Raw genomic sequence first — 22,969 nt, 5'->3', positions numbered from 1 at the left:
ATATCATTGTTTTCGTAATACGACTATTCCTCCCTCATTCAATGGTCTGAAATCTAATTTAAATGCCGAACGACTACACTGATATTTCAGGAACTCTGCAGTCACATTTTTACACTCCTCTAGTAGTAGGGCCTACTGAACTTTCTACTGCGTCTATGAAATAATTAAAGACTGTAGAATTCTGGGTTTGCAGTGAAAGACCTGCCCTTGGTCAGAACACTATGAATGAACGAACCTATTCTTACTAATATTACAGCTTTTTATCGGCAGAAAGCCGCATGTAATTTCTATATCACACATGACTAGTGAATGAATGCTAGCCTGTAGTTAATTACGAATTGAGACACTGCGCGGCGCCACCAGTACGATTTCCAGACCCATGCACGGTGCCTATAGTGATAACCAGGGAACGGATTTATATGGACTAAAAATATATGAAATATGTAAATATATATGTAGTTATTTTTACCAAAATATGGAATTAAATATGGATTTTTACCAAAATATGGAATTAAATATGGACTTAAAATTATAAAAAAATGACTATGTACGTTAAATATTGGTACATTTTAATCAAACTAAACAAAAAATATAATGGACGTACCTTATCTTCCAATGTAGTTTCAACAAAACACAATTTTTATTGTCTGTTACCATAACAATAGGTTACAAACATTTCTTTCAAGTGCTGAAAAGTGAATCTTCTTCTATTGTCTCTGAGGATAGATTTATACTGACTAAAAGAGCGTTCGACGTCACAAGAAGTAACTGGTACATAATTCAATTTCACAATGTCTGCTGGGGATAAGTCCAAGTTAATCTTCACTGTTGATTCACCACTCATCACAGCAACAACCTTTTGTAGTTCTTCATATCCAGGGTTTTTTGAAAGTACAGTGTCCACCTTAGCTCTTACTGCATCTGCAACTTTACCTCTACCACGATTCAGTTGTTCCACAGTACTATTTATAATTTCAAAACTTTCAGATAGTGAAAGGTGCCTATTTTGGAGACTTTTGAGCGTTTTTATGATGCATGAAAATGTATGCTGAATGTGAGCTAAGTCATTCTTCACACTTATGTCACAGGTAACTGTTTTCGCAGTATCAATTGAGACTGCATCTTCAGAGTCCAATGCAAGGAGAACATTGTTAATAGAGTCTATATGTTCGGCATAATATTCAACTGCTTCTAGCCATGTACCCCATCTAGTTAAAATTGGCTTTGGTGGCAATGGAATTTCAGGGTACATTTCTTTCAACACGTTAACTCTACTGGGAGCTTTGAGAAATACTTTTTTCACTGATGAAATCAACAAATCTACTTTAGGGAAATTGTCTCTGACCACTTCTGCCACACGATGAAATGCATGCGCCACACAAGTAAAATGAGTCAATTTAGGATATACAACAGATAATGCTTGTCCAGCTTTGACCATATAAGGGGCAGCATCGCTAATAAAGAATAACACATTATCGTACATAATACCCTTTGGCCACAGGATACCCATAGCTTCGTTGAACAGTTTAACTATAGTTTTGTTATTGCACTTTTCTAGAACATCACAATGTAAAAGAATTCGTTCAGAATATTGTTCACTTAACAAACCGATAACTACATTACCAACAAGTCTACCTTCTTTGTCGGGAGTCTCATCAATGGAAACCCAAATTGAACTATCTTTAATTTCATCTCTTATCTTCTGTATTGTCTCATCGTAGATGGATGGAGCATACGTCTTCCTAAGTGTTGACTCATCCGGGATTGTATGTTGAGTATATTTTTCAAGGAATTCCCTGAAGACCTTATTCTTTAGTTTGTAGAGAGGAATATCAGCAGAGATGAGAGAACGGCACAGGTCGATGTTAAACTCAGATCTTACATTCGATGTTGTTGGTTGTGTTAAAAACAATTGTCTCTGCTTGGAATTTAGTTGTTTGTTGGCCTGATGTTTACTAGTTGTAATGTGTTGTTGCACCAGGAACTTTTGTGTAGATGATACTGCACACTGACACAAATTACAAAATAATATTTTATTGTCAGTTGATAAACCATCTTCTTTAAATTCTGAAATGTAACTTGTTAGTTTTGATTTTAAATTGACTGAATGACGTACTTTTGGCATATTTACCGTCTTTATAGTATGATTTACAAAACTGAACCTATGTGTACTCTGACTGGCATTTAACTGTTGAGCTGCACAACTGAAGTCTGTTAAAAATTTTAAATTAAATTAATACAGTTTTGTAACTTACTTTCCCATTGTTGATAGGACTGCTAATTTTCAAATAACTCTGATGTTAAAGGGATTACTGAACATGTGTTTAAATCTCTATTGTTGAAATGTATTTTTAAAAGTTAATGGAATTTTGTTTTGTTTTATTGTTAAACCTAATATAATATGGACTGTTTTATATGAAATATGGAAAATATATGGAAATTAACGAAAATATGTACTAAACTCTAAAATATGGAAAAATATGGAAAATAAAAGTAGGATTTTTCAACCCTACACATTGTGAAACATAAAGATAATGCAAAATATAAATTATATTAGCTTTATAAGTAAATATGTATTTACATATAAATCCTTTCCCTGGTGATAACACTGATAACGCACTAGACACGCATCCAGGAAGTCTCAGGTTCAAACTCCATGGCCAGTCTTCCTGATATGATTGTGCTATTTCTGTATAACGTCACAACAATTTCTTACATCGATGAAAAAAGGAAGGGGAAACAATCAAGAGGTATCGGCATTCAAGATTAATTCCTTGCATGCTATGGCTTTCTTTCTGTAGCGAAAGTAATCGTATAAGATTGACAGATTATGCCGACGTCCGATTTATTCCGTGTGAGGTGTTCGTTTACTTTAGCGGCACAAACTATGGCCAGATGTAGAGAGCCAATAGCGACGTCTGTGACTAACCTTGTCACAGTCCTGTCACTTAACCATCTTCTCATCTAACCTTGTCACATCCCTCGGCTTCATGTTACTTAACTGTTCCCTAACCTAACTTAACTTAACCTAACCTAACCTAACCTAACCTAACCTAACCTAACCTAACCTTTAATTCGCAACATTTAGGCAAATAGACGCCGATGAAAGATAAAACATACAGTAGAGCGTCTCGTTTAGACACAGTGAAAACGTAAACAAGCTATAGGTAACGTGTGAGGGGGGAGGACGAACCGTACGATGAACACGAGGGATGCACAAGGTTTTAGTTACAACATTTATGGCGGAGCATTAATTGAAATTATATTTTCCAAAAACACACAAAACAAAAGAACAAATTGAATAACGTTATCATATATACATTTTAACAAACAAGCAATTGTAACGTTGAAATAATTCAATATAACAAATCAAATTTTGCTACTTTTGCTTTCAAGCAGCATTTTTTTTAAGGTTATGAATTTCATTCTCTGTATGACTGACATAATATCACCGTCTTCTATGGTCGAATTAACAAAACTACACTATATTGGTCTGAAGTGACAACACTATTTCCTAAACATAATTATCCCTTCTTCAAGTTCAATTTGTTCAGGTACTGTTTTGTTAATTCGGCCACAGAAGACGGTGATATTATGTTAGTCATACAGAGAATGAAATTCATCATTGTAAAAAATGCTGCTTGAAAGCAAAATCATATAATAGCAAAATTCGATTTGTTATATTGAATTATTTCAACGCTACAATTGCTTGTTTGTTAAAATGTATAGGCTATATGATAAAGTTATGCAATTTGTGTTCTTTTGTTTTGTGTGTTTTTGGAAAATATAATTTCAATTAATGCTCCGCCATAAATGTTGTAACTAAAACTTTGTGAATCCCACATGTTTATCGTACGGCTCGTCCTCTCACAACACGTTATCTACACTTTGTTTACGTTTTCACTGTGCCTAAACCAGACGCTCTACTGTAGTGCAACACGATGCCCACGATCAGACTCTATCACTAATAGTATGTGTCAAATACGTTAAACTCACGGTTCCGTTCAAGAAAATAATTACGCTGTATGCCATAATACGAGGAGATATTTGTTCAAAATTGTTTCACGTGTGCTGTGTCAAGTTGCCAGGTAGAATCACAAATATACACACGAATGAATCTTGTGAGAATTATTTCCTTTAACAGAAACAAAAATAGACTGAAGTCCTGATTCCAATTTAACGTCGGGGACGGAAATGTGTCCCAATTAAGGTCAGGGGCTGGGATAGCGGCGTCGAATAATCGAAACTGTCCTGCTTCTCGTGGGGAACGATATTGATTGGAGGGAGCAAAACCAAAGCTCTTGGATAGAAAGAAATGAAACTCTCTCTTCAGAGGCAGTTGACTCGTAAATTGAATATAGATTGCCCTGGGACCGAACACGGATCTCCAAAGCAATATGACGGTGTCGACGAATGGCGTGATGTCGTGTTTTCTCGAGGACATTCGTAGAATGATAAATGACTCGACGTTTTCTAGATAGTTGGATTGTAGTGTCCCATTTTATGATTAAATGGGACGTATTGGAATTTTCGGAACTTTTTATTGGTTTTATTTTCATAGTAAAGAAAGTACGCACGTGTAGTGCTGTCATTGGTAGTCGCGTAGAGAAGTTCTTTCCGAAGCAAACTATTAAAGCACAGGCTTAATATTCTGTAAATTTGAGATCTTGTTTTATTAGTTGGTTATCTCAAGACGATGTATCAACTACTAGATTATTTAGTGTCAATGAAATTGGTGATAATGAAATGAAGAAGAGGTCGAGAATTCGCCATAGAATACCTGACATTCGTGTTACATTTGGGGAAAATCTCGGAACAAACCCAAACAGGTAATCAGCCCAAGCGGGAATCGAACCTACGCCCGAGCGCAGAACTCTGCGGATAAGCAGACAAGTTCACCTACCGCTTGAGCTACGTCGATGGCTAACTCAGGTTCTAGGAACTTGTGCTGCACAAGATGGAATAATGCGAGGTTTTCCCGAGCTTTTCTACTTCTAATGTATGGGACCGGTGTCCACCCAGCATCGTGATGCACTTGGGGAGCTACAGTAGGTAGCGAAAATCTGGTTTCGCAAACCAGCTATAACGGCTGGGGGGATCATCATGCTAACCACATGATACCTCCATGCTGGTTGGATGATCGTCCACCTCTGCTTCGGCATGTGGACGTGAGGCCAGCAGCCGCTGGTCGATCTTGGCTGTAGCGACAAGGATTTACTTACTAACATTGTATTGGTCCTCCGTTGTGGCTATGTGAGTGGCGTGTTCTCTTCCCAACCAAGTAGTCCATGGTTTGATCTCCTGCGTCAAGAGATTTATCTTCAGTCCATGGGACTGGGTATTGTCCCTTTCATATGCCGTCCTGTGTTGTCTCAGTGGTGGCCCTGCGTCGTACTGACGACACGACCAGTGAGGCCCGCAAAGTATGCCTATAGACATAAGTATACCCTTCCCTACACCGCACTGAATTGTAAGTCGGTAGGAAAGGAGGAATTTAAACAGAAGAAGGAAGAAAAAAAGAAAGAAAGAAAAAAAATATATATATCGAAATGATAGCCGTCCAAATCTTGGATTTTAAATATCGGTATCCTAATCAATTCAAATGAACAAAAAAGAAAATGTAAATTAATGTTAAAAAAATACATAATGAAATTAAAAAAAAAATATATTCTGCTACAAGATGTTGTAGCTATCAAATAAATAAATCAAGCGAGAACTATTATATCGTCGTTGTTCCTGCAATAACTCCTATGTGACATATTTATCGATTTTTAGATTTCTCCTCTATTAAATAACTTAAATAGTGATACAGGAAATAATAAAATCTCCTGTATGTATTAGCCTATATTTCTTTGTTTCGAAAATGTAAGAAATCACAATCTCCTATATACGGCTGCCATAGGATGAATAAATGTTTTCTCTTTCTATTGACAAATTTTATATTTTGCACATTTATATATTTATATTCACTCTAATTTAATATAATTCCAGGTAATTGGGATAATGTTACATAGGATAGCGTACGATTTTCAGAGATGTCAAATGGATATGTATCGCCATTGAAGCTCTCACGCCATGACCTGTGTCGGTTAGAGACTTTAGACTGAGGTTCGATTCCTCATTTGGGGTTTTCTGCAGATTTGGTGACCATTAGAGAACTTTCGTGTCTCTGGAACTGCAAATCTACCTGTTAAAACTCAATCATGTCACCCCTTGCGCCTCAAGGGGCGGTAAGGACGTGCAAGAGAGCGATTAGAAATAAGAGGACATCCGTCCGCTCCCCGCCCTAGAAGGAACACCAGTTATGAGACGGGGACTTATCTTTTGAGCGAAAACAGCTTCTTTTGAGCCGCCACAATAATTTACTACGGACAATTAAAACTTCTGTCACGGACTGTACATAATGAGAATTAAACTCAGCATTTGCCTTCCCATTTTCAGAGACTTACATTAAACTCCCAATGATCAAAACCGATGTTTACATTACGTTGTAAGACGTTCAGTTTGTATCACTGGTGTGGTTGAAAGTGTTGCATGTTGGTAAAAAAAAAGTGCATAATTGTACAGTATTAGTAATGTTCTTTGCAAATCACTCTATTTCAGGTTTGTTTGAAAAAGAAGTTGTAAGTTTAACATACCGGTACTGGTAGTGTGAGATTCAATTGTTATCGTTATCATATTAAAGTCCCGTCGCTCTTATTTTCGGTAGCCAACCACGTGCAGATCGGCTACATTTAAACGTGTACGTCTTGTTATTCGCTGCTGATGACGCTATGCAATTCCTAAGGCTCGATAAATACTTAATATAATCGCTCGCCATTTTGGTTCCTTTATTGGCAGAAAGCACACGAGGACGTTATTTGCCGCTCAATTATTTGCTGAATTACAGTGCGTTTGATTTATTATCATAGGAGCTACGACATGATAATGTTTAACGGTGGGGCAAATAGATTCCTCGTCTGGTAGCTCGGCAACGAAAGAACACACATGGTGAACGATACCACCTACCTAGACTTTATAGAGCAGTGGTCGTCAGCACTCGCTGAAATGTGCAAAGGGTAAGCGGAGCCGTCCCGTGTGCCCCGTCGTGCAGCAGGAAGAGGTAGAGAGCATACCCGCTAGCAGCTACGAGTGCACCATGGTGCACTGTGTTTCCGCGGGTAAGAGACGCTAGCCCCAGGGTGCTCTGTGCTGACGACCGCTGTTATAGAGCCTTCACTTCCTAAGGCGTAAGCAAAGAGGAGGAGTCACGCGGGAAATAACAGCGACATAGCTTACATAATTCTGAAGTTTTTGTAGCATTAATCTCACTGCGGGTTTTTTTTCGCACAACATCGTTCACCCCTTAGATTTTTTGGTCAGTTTCTGTCTGAACCTTTCCTGACCACCTCTTTTGTGTAGGGATCAGCATACTGATCTCTTACGAAAAGGGCCTGGGTTCGATTCCCGGTCGGGTTGAATTTCCTGATTGAGGTTTTTCAGGGTTTACCCTCAACCATAAGTCAAATGCCAGGAAATTCGGGCAACAACATCCCTGAATATCACCGGCTTCATTCATCACCAAAATCATATTCATAACAAATCAGTAATACATATACAGACGCCATCTAGTTCACAACAATAGAACCAGTCTCAACAATAGTACACAGGCCTTCGGATTTCAGCCAAAAGATTAACCCGCGATTTGACAAGAGATGTTAAAGCGAGTATAAAAAGAAACTTTTCTATACTTGTAAAAGTGTCCAAATGTCTGAATTAGGAGAATGAAAATTAGAATTTAATTGCTATGAAATGACTCGCATGTATTCATTGTGCGAGCAACATCACACATTTTGTTTGCCCAAATCCTTGGAGGGAATGTTGTTTCTTCTGAAGTATACTTTTCAACTAAATAATCACTAGAAGATGTTACCGGAAGAGAAGTGGGGCCATTTTCATTAAAATCAAACGCAAAGCAATATCGTATCTTACTCTACATGGGTTTAAAAAAGGAAGGACAAATATATGTCTAACAAGCAACTATTCTCATGTGGGCAGATAAAAAAGTTATTTTTTTATTCTACCATGTTAATAATGTCAAAACCAATACTTATACAAATTTTGACCACTCGAGCGCAATTAAGAGAGTCGCCAGAATCTAAGTTTCCCTGGGGCCGTTTACATAAAGAAAACACAATTTAATGGAAAGACTTATTGTAATAGATACAGCAAAAGTTGAGCTCTTTCTCAACATATTCCCCAGGGAATTGAGATATTTGTTACACCATGGGATCAACAGAGGGTGCACACAATGGTTGCGATCCCAGACGGCAGAGCTCTAGGACACAAGGTTACAAAAGTTGATCCCATGGTATGACAAATGTCTCAGTTCCGACGGGGAATATGTTGAAAAATAGCTCAATGATTGCTATATCTGTCCAAGTAAATATTTTCATGAAATTGTCTTTTCTTTCTGTAAACGGTTCCAGGGAAACTTAGCCTACCTTCTGGACGGCCCTCGTAATAAATTTTTCATCTGTCCCATGAGAATGTCTACTTGTAAGTCATTTACCATATTCACTTTCTTTGCCCATATTTATTGCGTTGTTGTTGAATTTTTCTGTATCACGCTTCTGATAATTCAAACCTACATCCAGCCATCCTGACATTTTCCCTCCTATTTGTTATGCTTTTGTCGACTGCATATTCAAAATCGACAAGAACTACGCTTTGATAAAAGGTTAAATTATTTTCTTTGTATTTAGAATTAAAATATTAAAATATGGAGAACATTTTTTATCTGTAAGGAGAGCGTATACTAAAGGAATATAACGACAATATAATGTGTACAGTTCGTTAAAAAATTACGGCACTAAAAAGAACAAAGTTTCTCAAAAGATTTTTCGCTGAAAAAAAGACATTAAAATTTGGTGTCGCTCAAAAGGCGTTCCCCGTATGAGACAGATCAAACCACCGTACCAAGCGTACCAAGCGTACCAAGATCTGACTTAATTAACCAACTGCTAGCTTTAGAAAGGAAAAGTTTAAGATAGGTGACAGGACTCCTAACCACAAACTGTCAACTAAGGAAGCATCTGAATAATATAATGGTGATGACAGAGGACCCAATTTGTAGGAAATGGGAGTTTGATGTTGAGTCGGCACTTAATATTCTGCTGATCTGTACAGGCTTAAAGCCAAGTCAAGCATCGATACCTCAGGAAACACATGTTTCAGATTCAGGAAATCAAACCCAGCCATATCATTAAGCTGATCACCACTGCGGTCTCTGACGTGATTTCTATTATGGATCGCACAATGGGTCACTAGTACGTACTAGAGATGAACAACGATCGAGAAAGCAAGACTAACAGCGCCCGCAAAGCCGAAAACCCGCACGACAATGTTCTATACGTCGCGTCGTTGACGTAAAGACTGCTTGTGAGTGTTTCGAGACGTCGAGATTGATCACTCCCGAAGTCCCGAACGTCAAACAGCCTTGAATCGCCACAGTTGCTTATACCTGGCTGAACTTTTATCTACTTTGGCAACTATTTTATAGGCTTATGTATAAACAATCAAGTAGCCTATTTGAAACATCATCTCTACCTTTCAGTGTATAATAGTCCATTCTCCAATCTTTATTTAATTACTAGGCCCTTATTAAAAGGCTAGGAATTTTCTTTTCATATGTTTGAGATCAAGTGTGCAATCTCAAGTAAAAAGATATTAACGTAATGTTTTATGTTTCTTAGAAATGCAAATTTATTTGAGAATTGTTTTTTTTTTCTATTTATATAACCATAGGTAATATCATATAATAGAACCAGAACATTTTGATAACTAAGATACTGTTCTGTTTTGTCTTTTTGTCTCATTTAAACATTTATGTTATTTATTTCAATGATGTATGTTATTCGAAGTTACGAAATCTTTCCACACCGACCAAATGCTATTTCGAGAATGATGAGCGAGACTCGAAGCGCACGAGAATGACGAGACGGGACTAGAAAGACAAATGCAACAAATACAGCGAGCGAGAACGGTAGTTCCTTTTGTTCATCTCTAGTACCTACGTGTTTTAGACACTACCTACGCCTTTGGTAGGGAAGAAAAAGAAGAAGAAGAAGAATAATAAGAAAAAGAAGAAGAAGAAGAAGAAGAAGAAGAAGGAACTTCTCGTTAGGAACAATGGGATATTAACGAGTATTATATACATTTTTGGTTGATTTAGTAAGCCACATCTGTGGCTACAGTGCTAACCTTCCATCCAGACGGCCCGGGTTCGAACTCTGTTTAGGACTGGGTGGGATTTGTGGTGAAAAAAACAGACGTACACTCGTTCCCCTCTTTCATTTCACCAACACTCTCCACTTCCCCCTCATTTCATCTATAATCTGTAATAGCAAAAAATAGGCTGATGTCTGGGGGGCAGTACGGGTTTCCGATGCTGATCCTAGGTTCTAAGGGCTTGGATCTCCGAGCTCTCGTTTCGGGCTCGCCACTAGATGATGGGACTTTACGTGCAGGGCTCAGGAAGGATGGCTTGCCTGTCAGCGTCGAGTTCACGAATACCACCCGGACAACCGTTGAACTTAGTTCATCATCTCATAGTTATAGGACGTACAATGGATGTAAACGGCCTAAGTACAACGATCCATCCCGGTTCCAGCCCCCGTGAAATTAATCAATCAATCATGACCGAAAACACTACGCTACGTGCGAACACTTTCATAAACGAGGTCAGTGTACAGAGACCGGTCCCCTCTATTAACACGAACAATAGCAATCCTACCTGCCCACTGCCCTGTACCGCAGACATAATCAAGGCTGCGCTTTCTTTCTCTCCTTTGTCACTTAATGTTGTTCACGTGAATGCTCAAAGTCTGTTGTGTCATTTTGACGAATTTTCTTCTATCTTCTCACCTTTAGACATTCACGTTATTCTTATCTCCGAATCTTGGTTACATCCTAATCTTCCTTCCACTCTCGTAAACCTTCCTGGCTATACGCTTTGCCGTAATGACAGAGAGGGCAAGAGAGGCGGAGGGGTGGCTGGTTATATTAGATCCGATTTGCGACCTAAAATTATTCATCATTCTCCAAGCCAGTACTCTGCCAAACCCGAGTTCATGTTCATTGAAATTTGCACCTTATTTACAAAATGTCTAGTGTGTGTCGTATATAAACCCCCCCATATATATGACGTAGATGATTTCGAAACCGCCTTACTAAACGTAACGCCGCAATATGAGAACGTTATAATCATGGGTGACTTCAATTCAAACTTACTTGACTTACATTCTAGTACGACTAAAAGACTTAAATCATTCTTTCAGTGCCTTGATATGGTAATCCTACCCCTAGCTCCCACACATCACACGGAAGGTACAGACACATTACTGGACTTGATAATTACTAACAATGCCGACAAAGTACTGACGCATGGACAGTTGCCTGCACCAGGACTATCAGGGCATGATATCATTTATCTATCGTTTAATCTGCAGTGTCCTAAATCGACTCCTAGAGTAATTACTTACAGGGATATCAAAAGAATAGATGATATTGCACTGAAAGAAGACGCTGCGCAACTTCCATGGCACATGATCTGGACATTACGAACTGTAGACGAGAAAGTAGACTTATTCAATACGTTAATACTTCAACTTTATGACAAACACGCACCATTAAAGACCAAACGTACCAGAAAGACCCCAGCCCCTTGGATGACGACTGAAATACGTATCCTGATGTCCGAACGCGACTTAGCTTATAGAAAATACACCCGCAACAAAAACGACGAATATTTTAACTCCTATAAACACCTAAGAAATAGAACGACTCAACTAATAAGAAACGCTAAACTGAAATACTCCTACAAACTTATAGAACCCAACACAACCCCTTCCGAATTATGGAAAAATCTGAAGGTTATTGGACTTGGAAGGGCTAGTGAACAAGCAGACATTCCCATCCCACTTGACCGATTGAACGAACACTTTGTAAAGGACCCGACCTTAAACGACACAACGAAACAAGACACAGTTTTGCCTGACTCAGCTCCCCCAACTCGAGACAAATTCTATTTTACCGACGTCACTCCCATTGACGTAATGAAAGCCATCCGACGCATCAAGACAAAAGCCCAAGGGCCAGACAACATTAGCATATTACTCATACAGAAAATACAAGACATAGCAATACCTACAATTGCACACATATTCAATAGTTCCTTAATCACTTCAACTTTCCCTAAAATATGGAAGCAAGCTTTCGTTCTTCCTCTTCCAAAAGTCAAAGTTCCCACCGACCCGAACGACTATAGACCAATCAGTATCCTGCCAGCCATATCAAAAGCACTGGAAAGAATCGTACACAGACAAATTACTAACTACATGAACGAACACAAACTATTCGACAAGTATCAGTCAGGTTTCAGAGCTGGACACAACACAAGCACTGCTCTACTTAAAGTGACCGAAGACATTCGTGAAGCAATCGACTCTAATAAAGTAACAATACTAACACTTCTTGACCTTAGCAAAGCTTTCAACTCTGTAAATTTCGACCTGCTCACCCATAAATTGAGAAATCTGCATTTGTCAGAGACTGCTGTGAGTTGGTTCGAATCCTACTTACGGGAAAGACAACAATGTGTTGTATCCGGGAATCGAAGCTCTTCCTGGCTTAACATAACATCAGGTATACCACAGGGTTCGGTACTCGGACCATTGTTGTTCACAATATATGTCAGTGATATTACATCTCATGTAAGGCATTGTAACTATCACTTGTATGCTGACGACCTTCAATGCTACATCTCTTCCCGCTTAGATCGAATAAATTACGCTATAGATAAATTGAACGAAGACATTGACTCGATTGTGACATGGACAAAGAAATTCCATCTTAATATCAATCCTGGAAAGACACAAGCAATCATATTAGGACACAAACGGCAAACCGACGCTGTAAAGCACCTCGACATTTCCCCCGTTAAAGTAAGTACAGTGCATATCCCTTTCAGTTCTTCGGTAAAAAATCTTGGCATTCACATGGATAATAATCTCAACTGGGACATGCAAATCACAGAAACCTGCAGAAAAGTATATTCTATTATTCATGTGCTAAAAAGGATAAATGTTCATCTTCCCTCTTGCTTAAAAAAGTCCCTTGTGCAGACCCTTGTATTTCCCTATTTTGACTATGCTGACATTTTACTGACTGACATTTCCAGCGACAACAAAATGAAACTTCAACGTGCTCATAATTTGTGTGTACGTTTTGTAAGCAATGTTCGTAAATATGATCATATTACCCCATCCCTGGAAGCAATAGGTTGGCTTAAACTAGATAAGAAAAGAAATTTACATTCACTTCTCTTTCTCTTCGAAATCTTGAACTCCTCTATTCCTGTCGTCTCGCTTCACTTACCTTTCTTCCCACCACAATCTGAACACACGCTCTCGCCATGAAACAATACTAACAATACCATCCCATCGCACCTCTTCATACTCATCCTCTTTCACAATAGACCTGCCAAGACTCTGGAACTCGCTACCTGCTAGCATCAGGGACTGTCGAAATAAAATTCAATTCAAACGCAAACTTACTAGGCACTTGGTCAGTAATTGAGACTCGTTCAGACATGGTTTCTTGTAAATAGTTCTTTTAATCTACCACAAAATATCTCAATATCCGGTAATTTCATCACTACAGAATTTTGTTATTGTAGGTTTAATTTGTAATTTAGTAAATACAAAAATATTCTTTGTTCTTAACTTCTATGATAAAATGTCTAGCTTTCATTAATCAGGTATTCTTGTCGTACCTTAATTTTTAATTTTTATTGTAATTGTAATTGTAAATTTAATATTAATTGTAATCTTATTGTTCATGTTATAGTTGTAATCCCCTGGTAGAGGGGCAGAGAAGGCCTGACGGCCTTATCTCTACCAGGTTAAATAAATAAATCTAATCTAAATCTAATCTAAACGACGTATTAGACAATATTTGTCACACATGAAACGCTACTTGCCGGAACTGATCCATGCATAATAATGTCTGTCCATATTATCATGCATGGATTGTTTCCGAATTTCCGACTCATGAGCATAAGGTATACTGCACACCTATTACCTACGAGTATATCCTGTCACAAGCAGCTCGCGGTTTCTGAGATCTATGACAGCAAATTCGTTGACACAACAAAAAGATACGATAAAACAAAATATAAGAAGTAGCTAGTGTCTTTTATATAATCGTACTTTGTGATATTTACATATTTACAAACATATTTAATTATGTAATAAATATAAGCTTATAAACTATACATTACATTCTAAGTATTTAAATATAATATATATATATTTATATATATATATATATATCTATACAAGGAGAACAATAAGTATGGAATATTGTTAAATTTTAATTTTACACAAACAAAAATTATACAAAAACTGTTGGAGATAAACCATACAAAATTATGCCATGTTCGAAACAGTTATTCAGACATATAGTGTGTTACAGTAAACTAAATTTTTTAAATGGCACCCTATATTAAAAATTACATATTTCGAATCCCCGTTAAATTTTACGTATGAATGCGTAGATACTTTATCCGTTTCATGTCTTTTAACAATTTATTAAACTTGTTTCGTGGACTTCAAACTTGAGACAAAAGTACGTAAATTCACGTTGGGTAGGCCATAAAACTAAACAAAACACTATAACTAATAAAACTTTAGCACAGATGCTTAAAATTATAACTATTCACAGCCAAAAAAACCTCCCAATATATCACGAAAATAGTCCATCGCCTCCCTCACACTAAATGACTGTTCTGTTCCATCTCATATCTACAATGGACTATTTTCGTGATCGACTGGGATACTGTTTGGCTGTGAATGGTTTCAATTTTGAGCATCTGTGATAAAGTTTGGTTAATCATAGTGTTTAGTTTAGTTTTATGGCTTACGGTGATTTTACATATGAGTACTTACTTGTCTCAAATTTGAAGTCCGAGAAACAAGTTTAATAAATAGTTAAGAGACAAGAAACAGGACAATGGGTAAAGCTTCTACGCATTCATACGTATTAGTAATATGCGTTACAAGAGCGGTATGTTGAAGTTTTCATGTTCGAGGAAAAGTTTGAAAAAGCGAAACGTAGTTGAGCTTTTTTAATTTCCGAGAATTGAAAGAAAATATACCGCTCGTGTATCGTACATTATTTTGTGCGAAGATCGTTTATTACATACCTGAAAGAGGAATTTCTAATTAGTTGCAATGAAATCTCCATCTTGGTTTCTGTTCAATGACGGCAAATTTTCAAAACAAAAATATCTATCTTCAACATTGTTGCTTTAAAATGTTTTCTGTGTTTACTATACTCCAGCAGGCCGTGATATACGTCTGTCTTTTTTTTCCCCCAGTCTATGATGAGTCTGGAATCTTGTTGATTTTTTCACGGCTTCCTTAATGTTACACGTAATCACGAATGCAGTAACTTTAGTGGAGTTGTAGAGTTACTTAATATTTGCAAATATTTAAAAACAATAATTAACAGTGAAATTTAGGTGAAATTGCAGTGGTAATTTTCCATTTTATAATTATTACTATATTGAACGTCTCTAAAAATAATATGTTAAAAGCCTAAAGCAGTAAAATCAATATGTCACTTAAGCGGTAAAAAGAGGGAAATTGTTATGTGTGTTAGGTTGGGAATACTGAATGTGGAATTTTAGACTTTCCGCGGATTGGTTTTGTGCGGAAACCAAGCAAATACGCACGATCTCGCAAAAATTTAATGGAGATTCGGAATATGCAAATTTTAATATAGGGTGGCATTTAAAAATGGTTTACTGTCACACCTTGTATGTCTGAATAACTAACTGTTTTCGAACACTGGCATAATATTTTGTGGTTTATCTCCAACAGTTTTTGCATAAAACTTTTTTTTGCAAAATTATAATTTAAGACATTATTAACAATACTCCATACATATTGTTCATCCTGTATATAAATGTTATGTTTTATTTAACGATGCTCGCAACTGCCAAGGTTATATCAGCATCGCTGGTGTGCCGGAATTTTGTCTCGCAGGAGTTCTTTTACATGCCAATAAATATACTGACACGATCCTCGCATTTAAGCACACTTAAATGTTATCGACCTGGCCCGGGATCGAACCCGCAACCTCGGGCATAGAAGGCCAGCGCTGTATCAACTCCGCCAACCAGGCCGACTACTGTATATATACAGTACACAGTAAATAATATATATATATATATACTAAAAATGTACTCTTATATCCTATACCTTAAATTCTAAGCATAACACTGCCTGACAATACACATTGTCGAAACTTATTGCAATGTACAACAATGTAAATTTTCAATTTTTTTTTTTTTTTTCGATTTTCGGAGAACTATGCTTTGAATTTCGAAAATGCTCTTTCCAAGTCTTAAGATGTGATAGGAGCAAACTTTAAAAAAGGAATATTACGATTATTTATTTCAACTGCAGCAAAACTTTGCGCCGTATTTGGCAAAAAAAAAAAAAAAAAAAATCCTTCATTTTTCTGAAACACATTTTGCAGTTTTTTTTTTTTTTACTGCTGCACTTGCTTCACCTGGAGCTTGATTAATGGTTTCGAAGAAATCATCGATATATTATTGAAGTGCTTCAACAATTTCAGGTTTCTCGATTCCACCATTGTGACTGTCCTCGCTACATGTTCGAAATCTCTTTCATTTACTAGCAAATCTTGAAATAATTGGTCCTATATGAGGCATTTCGCCACTGTAGTCGAAGAACTATCTTCAGTATTCAGTGCTTTTATTACATCCATGATTGTATGAAAATATCTTCTAACCATGTTCCCCAACAAAGAGTTACCGATCTTGGAGGTACAGGTAAACCTGTGTCATTTTCTGAAATATTGACTGCATAAAAGAGATTCTTTTAAAAATCTCTTTTTAACATCGAATGTCAGCTAACTCGATGTAGTCGCCTGTTACTGAATACTTTCTATATGCTTACAATCAGTTTAGTTGCTGTCGCACACTGCGTATACGAGCAGTGTTTACAAGAATCCTAAGTTGTGGTAGGGAAGTGCCAACCCTAGTTATAATGAATGGTTCAGGAATATTTTAAGGCGTAAGACAGTGATCGGCAAAGTTGAAATCATATGAAATACAGCCTGCAAAACACAGCAAAGGGGATGGTGGAAGGAGGGAGATGTACGAGGAGAAGTCGCAGAACATCTTCACTATTGCAAGTTTTGCGTGCGTAGAGACGGACAGTGAACGTACTAAAACTAAGGAAAAGTTCAATTAAGTTTATATCAATGTATATTTCTTCATTTCTTTTTCATTTAATAATAATAATAATAATAATAATAATAATAATAATAATAATAATATTTTTGATCCTGTTGATTGATATACATCAATATAGGACAAGACAAGTCAAGTGTGATTTGATTTCTCTTTTTTTCTGTCTTTTATACACAATTATTTAAACATTGAGAAGGATGTGTAATTAACTCATTAAAATTAGGAGTCAAGCTGCAGGTGGCGAGTTTTAACTGAGCAACAAAATGATCGTCTGTCATACGCGAAATTCTTTTTGATTTTACAACTGAATACTTTGAATGAACAAGTGATGGCTAAGGGGAGGGAGGGAGATCATGCCTTACCCCTCCACCTTGCTTGTGTGGTAAGGGGTTGATTTCCCACAGCTGTGAAGTAACGGTTAGCACGTCTGACCATGAAACGAGCGGGTCCGGATTCAATTCCCGATTGGGATAACTTACCTGGTTGGTTTTTTTCCGGGGTTTTCCCTCAACCACTTGAAACAGAATTGCTGGGTAACTTTCGTTTGGCTTTGTTTCGCTGATTGATGATGATTGTGATAATGATAATATCGATAATTATGATGTTAGTGATAATAATAATAATAATAATAATGATAATAATAATAATAATAATAATAATAATAATAATAATAAACTTCTTTTATAGACTATGTTTTGTACTTACGTGTTTTTCACACATATTCATTATATTCTGACAAAATTCGCATGCTTTCCATGTTAATTTACGAGGGAGGACCGAAAAGTAACGCACAACAATTTTTTTGGCAACGCATTTAATAGGTAAGCAAAACGAAATAATGCAGAAGAAAGCTACAGGTTTTACCTATTTTTAGACATTGGAACCGAGTCTCTCGATACATTTCTTCCATCGTGACAACCGATTCAGTACACCCCGTTCGTAAAACTCCATTTTCTAGTCGTATAACCATTTGCGCACGACTGATTTCATTTCTTCATCCGAACTGAAGTGTTGGCTCCTAGGAATTCTTCATTGGTCCGAAGAGGTGAAACTCAGACGGTGCGAGGTCTGGACTGTAGGGTGAGTGACTACCGCCTCAATGCCTCTGACATTGGGTGGTGTTGCAGCGGTTACTGTCGGCCGGAACGTGCTTCATCGGTAAGATTTACTCGCCCTCTTCGAAGAACCTGCACCACCTGGAGATGTTGGTACGGTCCAGACAATCAGCACCATACACCTCCAACATTTACTTGTAGATTTCACTCGGACTTTTTTGTTTTGCTCAGAAAAAACGAACTACATCTCGCTGCTCTTCACAAGTAAACGATGTTAGCAAACGTTCCATCTTTACTCAGTAGTTACCGCTCGTTCCGCCAGGGTGACAACTAATCGAGCCATTACTGTCTGTAGGGGAAGATTCAAACTGTCTGCCAATTTTGAACGTCCTAACAAAATAGTATTCAGTAAAGAAATTGTTCTGTATCACTTTCCGATCCTCCCTAGTATTTCGAATGTACGTTTTACGTTTATTATTTTTTTTACACTTTTTCGATAGTATTTTAAATTGCAGGAAATGCGAAACGTCATTTATACATTCTATTTTTTTTTTCGGAACTAGATTTGCAGTGGAAATGTCAGAACGCGAAAATACAACGCATATTCATTATTGGAAGCTCACATGATTGCCTCCAACAATCTTCTATGTTTTAATGACGCTGTTACCCTTTTAGAAACAGTGAAACGATCCGTAACATATCATGATGTAACTGAACAGATTATGGAACAGTTATCATTTATCACAATTTGACGGCATTATTTATTCCTTAGAGCTGTAAGGTATAGGGTAAATAATTTTTTCTCTACTCTTTAGTCTATTACATATTATGTGAATAATGTTAATTTGCATATTTTTGTGTGTGAGTGCACACATCTCAAAAATGAATATGTAAGGAACTTATTTTTTCGGGTAGTTTTAACAAGATAATCTTTAATATAGATTATTAATAGAGTTTTTCTGTGGTTAGTTATGGCGAAAAAAAATTTAATTCGATTATAAAAGTCACTCTAATATTAAAATTTATAATTTCGGCGACAATGCTTGACATTCTTACATCAGTGTCATAAAATAGTCCACTTTTAAAATATACTTTACTTCTGAAAGCTTACACAAATTTTAAGATATTTAGCATAATTTGTTTTTAAATGTTGAGTATTTTTTTCACTTACTCGTAATAATGAATAAATAGAAAAGTTATGTTTTATCTCTTAAAATATTTCTGAATGATTCATAATAATCCTCTAAAAACTACATCAAATTATGGCTGGAAATCTTTGTGATTTGCAGTTTAGATATTAGCAAATTTATAATGATTTTTCTATGCATTCACGTACAAGTATCCCTTAAGCCCTTCAAATCGTTAAAACTTTCAGAATGAAATGGGGCTATGTTAACAGCGACATGTATCCTATGTTACAAAGATGTATGAACACTGTATCCACGGTCCATTCCCTATTTTACTTGCATTATTATTTGAAATGAATTATTTTCATTTTTGAAACATGTTTCAGTATTTAATAATTATTTCTCTGGACTGAATACTTTTGGAAACTTGTGGCCTTCAATGCAGTATTTAAATTGTTTATTATGTAAAGACGAAATATGGGAGAAATTATCTGAAGTAGTTTTGTGCACATTTCTACTTTAGGGTTTAAAAGAAAGCATAGATATTTTTACAAAAATAATTTTGAAATTGACTTCATAGTTATCATTTTCCTTTTTTTGAGCTGCAGACGAATGAAGTCTGTTCCGTAGCTAAAAGAAAAAAGCTGTCTGTGTACACTGGGAGATATAAAAACTTATTTGAGTACAAGGACAGCTGAAAATTATTTCTTGAAATGTTTCGTACGGGTATTTGAAATTAAGTTTAAACTTCCGAATGAATTTTATTAATTCTTTCGCTACATATGTAAACCTCGGACACAGTTACGACAATTTATCTGCTTCGAAATTTCATCCCTTTGAAGATGGTAATGCTGCTTATTGGTCGTTGCTGCAGTTGAGTACAGACGACCTTGGAACACGGGTCGGCAGGGGACATTCGCTTGGGTGTAGTGGAGTTTCTTTTCAGTGCATTATTTATTACAGTTATTACATCTATAGACTCGAATATACGTTTTAGTTTTTAATGTTATACTAATAGTGATCCTTATGCAATATTTATTCATCTGTACTGCAACTACTTTAACTTACAGAATATATCTCCTTACCAAACGATTTACATCACTATTTACAATACCGTTTGTACTGTGAGAGTGTTTTTGTAGCAGATAGTGTTACTGGTTTTAGTGGTACATTGAATGTACTGTAGTTACGTACAATAATTTGCAATAAAACTGAGATTTCTACCGGACGCATCGGTAAATAACCAAGAAGAAAAGAAAGTTAGTGTCTACAATGTGAATGAAGCTATTGCCCCAGCATCCCACCTGCCTGAAGATGGAGACCTCGGACTAGGCAGCACAACCATTCAGGTATTGAGATTACTTCATGTAAATAATAGGCAAAATTTACATCAGTCTCTTTAATAGCAAATTAAAATTATGAAATGTAACATTTATAATATTTGTCGGTGTTATATCTTCTTTTGTCTTATGAACAGGTGAAATTTTACTTACTGCAAGCAAGATAGTTTTACTACTCGTAGTTTAGATTAGGTTTGGTCCTGCTTAGGTTATAGTTTTAGGTGGTACTCAGCGACAAACTAATTTTATTGTATATCCCCATAATTAAATTTCAGCGTTTAGTATCACTAATTCTACGCACCGTTAATACAAGATAAATGTTTAGAGACTCATGTTATTAACATACCTACCAACTAGAGAATGCTTCTCCTATGATGTTGATGAACAAACACTCATCTTGGAAGATATTAATTTTAGGACCCATGTTTATCAGACACTTTTTCTTATTTTAATGAATAATACTACCTATAAAAATATTGAATGCATTTTTTAAACACTGTGTATATTAGTCGAAATGTTATTTATCGTAATTATTCAGGGGCTAAATAAATAAATAGTGCTTGAAGATGAATCAGAAACAGCGCTACATAAAGATGGGTTCTAGGTACAGAAACAATGGCAATGAAAGTGTAAAATAATAATAATAATAATAATAATAATAATAATAATAATAATAATAATAATAATAGTCATTAGTAAATATAATATAGTACATTTTAGTAATAGTGAAAGTACCGGTAATAAATTCAGTACTTGCTAGCGAAGTAATTCCTCATCCGTTTTGTTGGAATATGCTTGTTGATGCTAATTAAAACACGGCTTGTGCTGGGTGTTCTTTTTCCCCGTCCAGTTAATATGGGTATGTTATGATTAAGGTGGGAAGTACGTATCAAAACGTATATTTCAGGGTTGTGTGCAGGTACGTATATAGATTATCTCGGCTTTGTTGCACTAATAATTGTCTTCTGTGTATATTATACTCTTTTCACATAAACAACTCACAATATATCCTGAAGTGTGTCTCGATTACTTTTGTAATTACATTACAGCAATATACACAGTAGAGAAGCAGTTTTAATACGTGCTAACATTTGCAGTGCAGTTGTGGAGTATAGTGAGCGGTTTTCAACATGGCAGAATTTAAATCTTCCAGTCACACTAAGTTGAATACAATACTTCAAAATTTACTGATAATCATACAGACCTATCAGAAAATGGAGAAACATACTTACTTACTTACTTGATGGCTTTTAAGGAACCCGAAGGTTCATTGCCGCCCTCACATAAGCCCGCCATTGGTCCCTATCCTGAGCAAGATTAATCCAGTCTATATCATCATATCCCACCTTCCTCAAATCCATTTTAATATTATCCTCCCATCTACGTCTCGGCCTCCCCAAAGGTATTTTTCCCTCCGGCTTCCCAACTAACACTCTATATGCATTTCTGGATTCGCCCATATGTGCTACATGCTCTGCCCATCTCAAACGTCTGGATTTAACGTTCCTAATTATGTCAGATGAAGAATACAATGCGTGCAGTTCTATGTTGTGTAACTTTCTCCATTCTCCTGTTACTTCATCCCTCTTAGCCCCAAATATTTTCCTAAGCACCTTATTCTCAAACACCCATAACCTATGTTCCTCTCTCAAAGTGAGAGTCCAAGTTTCATAACCATGTGTAAATTGTGTAATGTGTATACATAATGTAAATAACAAATATTGCGCTAAACTGGAGAATTTGCTATGGTAGCTTTGAACCGTGCCGTTACGGTTACGACCAAATTGAACTAAATACACAATGTCGCCAACATAAGGACATTACATTGGTCTGTGCTTCATACTGTGGTTTAGGCATACATAAATAAAAGAAATTTAGATTTATTAGTTTACTGTAATTATTGTGATAAAAAGGACTTTTTAAATGTAGGCTATTACAATTAACTTACTGTACGTATCAAAGACGAATTCTTTATATATTACGTGTACTGTAAAAATACATTCACATCAACCGAATAAAACTTATTACTGGACAGTGTTAAAGAAGAACGTTTGAAACATTTCAATGATCGATATTTGATCTATTCATTTTAATAATTGTAATAGGCTGGTGAAAACTACACCA

The 22,969-nt window shown here is 36.4% G+C and overlaps 2 protein-coding genes across 4 annotated transcripts in view; one reads left to right on the top strand and one right to left on the bottom strand.

The window, feature by feature from the left end:
• The window catches only part of Syt4 (Synaptotagmin 4), a 527,459-nt gene that overhangs the window by 99,696 nt on the left and 404,794 nt on the right, over window positions 1–22,969 (bottom strand). The window lies entirely within an intron of this gene.
• Window positions 20,395–22,969, top strand: part of LOC138696368 (arylsulfatase B-like) — a 205,346-nt gene continuing 202,771 nt past the window's right edge. For both annotated transcript variants that reach the window (XM_069821237.1, XM_069821236.1), the window contains exon 1: window positions 20,395–20,854. The gene's annotated coding sequence lies outside the window, so the exon portion shown is untranslated. The remainder of the gene's footprint in view (window positions 20,855–22,969) is intronic.

Source organism: Periplaneta americana, chromosome 3 (assembly GCF_040183065.1).
Source record: "Periplaneta americana isolate PAMFEO1 chromosome 3, P.americana_PAMFEO1_priV1, whole genome shotgun sequence".
Lineage (NCBI taxonomy): Eukaryota > Metazoa > Arthropoda > Insecta > Blattodea > Blattidae > Periplaneta > Periplaneta americana.
Note: the sequence above shows the minus strand (reverse complement) of the source record. Positions and strands in the feature narration are given on the sequence as shown.